At 32.5% G+C, this 6725-nt stretch overlaps 1 protein-coding gene across 2 annotated transcripts in view; it reads right to left on the reverse strand.

Annotated features, from left to right (window-relative positions):
* Positions 1–6725, reverse strand: part of ttyh1 (tweety family member 1) — a 52292-nt gene that overhangs the window by 38194 nt on the left and 7373 nt on the right. The window contains exons 1-2 of one of the 2 annotated variants that reach the window (XM_051131968.1): positions 6390–6485; positions 6017–6094 (exon numbers count right to left, since the gene is read on the reverse strand). The gene's annotated coding sequence lies outside the window, so the exon portion shown is untranslated. Of the gene's footprint in view, positions 1–6016; positions 6095–6389; positions 6486–6725 lie in introns of those variants that run through there. The other variant, XM_051131969.1, reaches the window with a different exon arrangement.

The following is a 6725-nucleotide window of genomic DNA, read 5'->3' on the forward strand; positions in this document are numbered from 1 at the left end:
GGAAGTGAAAAAATTGGCAGGTACATTTAAGGTGAATGTTGAGGGTAAGCAAATTCACAAAAACCTAAAGTAAGAGAAGGTGCTGTTATATTTGTAAAGACATGTAGCTACAATAAAAACAAAGGCAAACAAAAGCACGCACATCACTGGAAAAACTCTCGAAAAAAAAAAATAAATAAATAAAATAAAATTGATAATGAAATGCATGTTATTTTTTTTATTTAGTACTGACCTGAATAAGATATTTCACATAAAAGATGTTTGCATATAGTCCACAAGAGAAAATAATAGTTGAATTTATTACCCTGTTTAAAAGTTTACATACACTTGATTCTTAATACTGTATTGATACCTGAATGATCCACAGCTGTTTTTTTGTTCAGTGATAGTTGTTCATGAGTCCCTTGTTTGTCCTGAACACTTAAACTGCCTGCTGTTCTTCAGAAAAAATTTTCAGGTCCCACAAATTCTTTTGTCAGTATTTTTGTGTATTTGAAACATGTAAGTATCCGCTGTGCTTCTGAAGGGCAGTACTAAATGAAAAAATATGAGGCATTTAGGCAAAACAAGAAAAATGTACATATCTTCATTCTGTTCAAAAGTTTTCACCCCCCGGCTTTAATGCATCCTTTTTCTTTCTGGAGCATCAGTGAGTGTTTGAACCTTCTGTAATAGTTGCATATGAGTCCCTCAGTTGTCCTCAGTGTGAAAAGATGGATCTCAAAATCATACAGTCATTGTTGGAAACAGTTCAAATAGATGAAAATGCAGAAAAACCAAAGAATTTGTGGGACATGAAAGATTTTTCTAAAAACACAGCTGTGGATCATTCAGGTAACAACACAATATTAATACTCAAATGTATGTAAACTTTTGAACAGAGTCAATTTTTGTAAATTCAACTATTATTTTCTCTTGTGGACTATATGCACTGCAAAAAAAGCTTTTCTTGCTTAGATTTTTTTTGTCTTGTTTCCAGCCAAAATATCTAAAATTCTAAAATCTAGAAGGATTTTCTAGACAAGCAAAAATTATTGTCTTGTTTTCAGAAAAAACAAGTCAAAATTAAGTGAGTTTTTGCTTGATACAAGCAAAATAATCTGCCAATGTGGTAAGCAAAATAATCTTGTTTTCTGCTTGAAATAAAACTATTTTGCTTACCCCATTGGCAGATTATTTTGCTCATTCTAAGCAAAAACTCACTTAAAATTGATGTCTTTTTTCTGAAAACAAAACAATAATTTTTGCTTGTCTAGGAAATCCTTCTTGATTTTAGAATTTTTAGATATTTTGGCTGGAAACAAGACACAAAATCTGAGTAAGAAAAGCTTTTTTTGCAGTGTGTAAACATCTTTTATCTGAAATTTCTTATTCAGGTCAGTACTAAATAAAAAATAACATGCATTTTCTATGATCCCTCTTTTTTGGTACAATAATTAACATTTAGCAGATTTTGCAAGGTGTATGTAAACTTTTGACCTCAACTGTATATGATAATGTGTTATTATTATTATTATTATTATTATTTGGAGCCTAGCTGTGCAGACTTTTTTTCTATGTTCTTCAGAAATGTACAGTAAAATAAAAGCTAAAACTAACATAAAAATAAAATCAATATAAAAACAATATAAATAAAAAATCTGTAACACTTTACATTAAGGTTCATTAGTTAACATTAGTTAATGCTTAGTTAACATAAACTAAGAATGAACAATACTTCTACACCAGACCGTTAATTTCAAGATTTACTAATGCATTATTAAAATCAAAAGTTGTGTTTGTTAACATTATTTAATGCACTGTGAATTAACATGAACTAACAATGAATGACTATATTTCCTTTAACTAACATTAACAAAAATTAATACATTCTGTAATAAATGTGTTGTTCATTTTTTTATTAATGTTAGTTAATACATTAACTAATGGAATCTTATTGTGAAGTGTTGCCAAAAAAAAAGTAAAATAATGAACTAAACTAAAAAAATATAAAATATAGTGTCAAATTCAAGTGTCAAAGCTGTTCAGTTCTTTGATCATTCAATTCAACTTCTGGACAGAAATATGATTAATTTACACTCTAAAAACAAATATTTTGGCTCAACAACAACAAAAATTATGCAACAGCTTGCATCAATCTTTTTAAGTTATGACAGCTTTTAATGAAATTATGTTCAACCAACAAACTACATTGGGTTTTGATGGTTTATAGCATAAACACAAATTTGTTTACACAAGCTGATTACTATTTAGTATTTAGTTTCAACTAATGTCAACATAACTGAGTGGTGGTTCAAAAAACAATTCATTTTACGTATTACTGTTCAAATTAACAGCTAGCATAGCACATGAGCCATTGCTTATGGTCAAAGCAGTATTTACCCATCCACAACCTGAACATGAGTGTTATTCTTCAACGAAATGATAAAAACGTCAACTTTATAAAAACTATTTTAATTTTAAAAAAGGCCATTAATGACAGTGTTAAACACTAACATACTTCCTTTCAGCATTACAAAAAAACTAAAAAAATTACTTAAATTTAACATTTATTCACCTTATCCTGTCCTATGCAAAGCATGCTGATAACTAGAAATCCACTTCTTATCTTTTAAGACAATTTCATGTTACTACTACTTCTTTTTAGAGTGCATAAACCGAGATACTAACAAATCAATACATATAAAGAACATTCGGTGTCGCTAATGCTTGTTTTATCCAAATTTGATTGAGTTTGAAGAGACAATGTAAATTTTGGGTTAAACTTTGTTTAACGGTCCAATTCTTGCTATTAACAAACCATTAACTACAACTTCATCCTCAATAAACTCCTAATTTGCTGGTTATTAATAGTTAATAGCATTGGGTAGGATTAGGAATGTAGAATATGTGACCATGGACCACAAAACCAGTCATAAGGGTCAATTTTCTGAAATTGAGATTAATACATCATCTGAAAACTGAATAAATAAGCTTTCCATTGATGTGTAGTTGGTTAGGATAGGACAATATTCGGCCGAGATGCAACAATTTAAAAAATCTGGAATCTGGAAAAAGAAAAAAAAAAGAAAAATCGAAATATTGAGAAAATCACCTTTAAAGTTGTCCAAATGAAGTTCTTAGAAATGCATATTGCTTATCAAAAAATTAAGTTTTGATATATTTACGGTAGGAAATTTACAAAATATCTTCATGGAACATCATCTTTACTTAATATCCTAATGATTTCTGGCATAAAAGAAAAATCGATAATTTTGAAATACAGCATTCGCTGATTAAAATACAGCGTATTTATGGCTTAAGTTTGGCTATGGCCATGTAGAATATGTGCTTTATAAGTACTAAACAGCGAATATGTTAATAATAGGCATGCTAATAAACAACTAGCTAATAGTGAGGATTGGTCCCTATGCCAAAGTGCTACCAACTTTTGTTATCAAAATTTGACTGCATTTGTAAAAACATTTAAAAAGAATAAAAAGTGCTTTCCTCACAACAGAAATAATTTAGAAATGATTGCAAACATTTTTAAAATGCTCAAATTCATTGTCTTCGCAACTATAAATTTAAATAAGCAGTCCAGCTTTGGATACCTGAGCGTCTATAAATATAATAGAGTGATACTAGGCACACATGATTAAGATCTTCGAAGTCATGAGACTCCTTGATTTAAAATGCATCAGATTTTTGATGTAATTAATAGCCATCATCCCGGAGTTCAAATGATACAAAACCAGGCACTTTTACACATTGGGCAGCTGCACAACACACACAACCTGGTAGAAACCATCATCTGTGTCTGTGCTCATCCCACAAAGATAGAGTTTATCTACTTCTATCTTGCCAAAGTTGATATCTTTGGCCAGTTTCATAGTCCCTATCCCTTCAAACATCTTCTCAGTCATGCGCTCCCGCGCTTTGGCCAGGGTGAGGTGGTACGTTGGGCGTCGTGAATGGTGGTGTAGCCAGCCTTTCTCCTTGAAGACTTCTTGGAGAGGGGAATTCAGGCACTGGATATCGAACAGGGGTTGTGGAGTCACATGGAGAACAGTGCCATTAAAGTGCCTTAGTTTTGGGGTGAAAGACACAGAAATAGGGGGTTTGTGGGAGTTTCTGATTGTGGTACGCATGAGCTCAGCAGCAGCGCGGACTTCCTCTGGTCCTTTCAGGACAAGTAAGGAAAGAGTGACGTGTAAAGTTGCAGGGTCCAACCAAAGCGGCTCTGATTGAGGGATGCGGGAAAGAACCTTTTTCTTAATACGCTGGAAGGCCTGGAGAGCAGCAGGAGAGTCTACGCGGATGCAGATGAAGTGCGTGGGTCTGTTTGGTGGCGGGTGTCTTAACTGTGGTTTTGGCAGAAAGAATGACACCAGGTCTGCTTCTGGACCACTCACATCATCCCAGCTGTCCTTCCATTCTTCCACTATTTCAGTCTGTTCTTTTTTTGGAGTGATGGATAACTCCTCTGCCATCTGATTTAAACTAAGATCTTCTGCAGCTGCCATCTTTTTGTCTCCTGGTGCAGATTGTTTTTGCAAACGTAAGATGTCATCACTGGTTCCTTTCTCAGCATTTTTGGTAAATAAGTGATCTATGGCATTTCCCAGCTCTTGTTTATTGTTTGCTGTTTTACCTGAAGTTGCAACATCATCCTGTTCTTCAAAAATCTCATTTGCTCCAGGTCATCTGAAACATCTGCTGTGTTGGAGGACTCTTCACATTGTCCAGTGTCTGTTGTTAAATTGTCTGAGAATTGAATAATTCCAGTATATTCAGATTAAGAGAAATTATGTAATACTGTATTAATACTACATTATAATTATTATATAATAAAATAATATTTAAATACAAATACATAATGCTATTTTTTGTCCTGTAGGTATTAAGAAATACATTCAAAATGCAATTTATATATGGGCCTATCTACAGATCAGTCAGTTGGAAGCGTCTTGAAAAAAATGTCTTGTTCCAGAAATTTTTTTTGTATGTATGCAAACTGTATAATATCCAAGGTTCATTCTAGTAATTGTGCAGTTAAATCCCATATTGTAATTTCAGAAAGTTTTTGAATATTTGTCCTCTCCCCAAATGTATCACTATTGAAACACAGTAATACACAATTTAATAAGAAGGTTTATATTGACCTGTTATGATTGTGCTTACATCTTCCTTATATATATTTTTTATTTTATTAAAAAGTTTTCAGATACAATAACAATTACAATTTTAACAATATTTCAAGTGCGATTTATGGCAAAAAAATTTGATTATACTGATTGCAAATTTAAGGATTTGTTAGTTTGAATATACACTGAACCAAACACTACCATCACATCCTAGTTGATAATTCATTATACTTTATTTTTGACAAAACATCCCATGTTCCCGTCGTGACAGCACATTTTCAGTAGTGACAGTAATGTTTTGGTAGAGACCACATTAACCCACATACTAAAACTCTACTAAAAAATACTAAAATACTAAAAATTTGCATAACCGTACTAAAACTGTGTTTATTATGTGTTCCCTTTTGTTACTGCTGAAACAATGATGACGTTTCCCCTGGTGAAAACAGCATATGCTGGTAGCTATGTTTTGATGCTGGTTTAAGCTGGTCCTTAGCTGGTTTATGCCGGTCCTTGACCAGCAACATGACCAGCATAAACCAGCATCCCAGCATCAAAACATAGCTACCAGCATATGCTGTTTTTTTCACCAGGGTCGTTCGAAAATTTTACATTTGAATTATGCTCAAAGATGCCACATGGTTACAGTTCTGATCATTTGTACACATATAAAAACTAAATGTTATCGAATAACTCCCAAAAAAGTGTGTTTAATTATAGAAAAATGGTGTTTGAAGTGACGTTCTTTAAAGTTACACAGATTTTTCATACTTTTGAACACATTTCCGTAAAAATGATGGGGCAGAGAGAGCTTTCTGTATTTTATATACTTAATTTATCGATGACAATGTAACTCATTTAAGTGTAAATAAATGTAAAATATATCTTACCTATGTGGATTTGTCCGTCAGAATCCTCTGTCAGCTTTTTCCTGAGTTCTCTCTTCCTCATAAGCCAACAGAGCTTCACTGAAACAAACATGTTACATTTTAAGTCATTTAGAAAGCAGCTTAACCACAGTCATTTTGCTATAGTTACTGTACTGTAGTCGGTAAGACAAAAATATATATATATAAATTATGTAAAAAACATTATAACTCATAGTTAGCCTACGTACTGCGCGAATTAGCTTTGCCATACATTACACACGCTGATGAAACAGTGTAACTCAATAAGTAATCTGAACGTTCTCTATTTATACTGGTTGTAACATTTACTGTATATTTTGTAATAAAAGTGTTTATTATTGTCAAACATACTTACTGTGCTGCTAGGGCAATGTTTACAACGGTCACTTCCAGTTTATGGGTTCTAATGGGTATTGTAGTTTTCTGCAAAAGCGAATCGGTTCTAATGTCCAATCATATATCATATCACACACTCCATTTTCCAGTCAATACATGTAGGCACATACTGTTGTGTCTAGGTGTTTTGTTTTGTTTTATTTTATTGTAATTTAATGTGTACAATTCAGTCTGTTGAAGCCATGATTCCGCTTATAAAAATGTCACGTGCATTTACAATTAACTAAAACTCATTACATATTTTGCCTGAGAAAGGCTTTTCATTTGAGAAGTGTTCGAAGCGATTCATTCTGAC

The sequence above is a fragment of the Labeo rohita genome, chromosome 16, assembly GCF_022985175.1.
Source record: "Labeo rohita strain BAU-BD-2019 chromosome 16, IGBB_LRoh.1.0, whole genome shotgun sequence".
NCBI classification, from domain to species: Eukaryota; Metazoa; Chordata; class Actinopteri; order Cypriniformes; family Cyprinidae; genus Labeo; species Labeo rohita.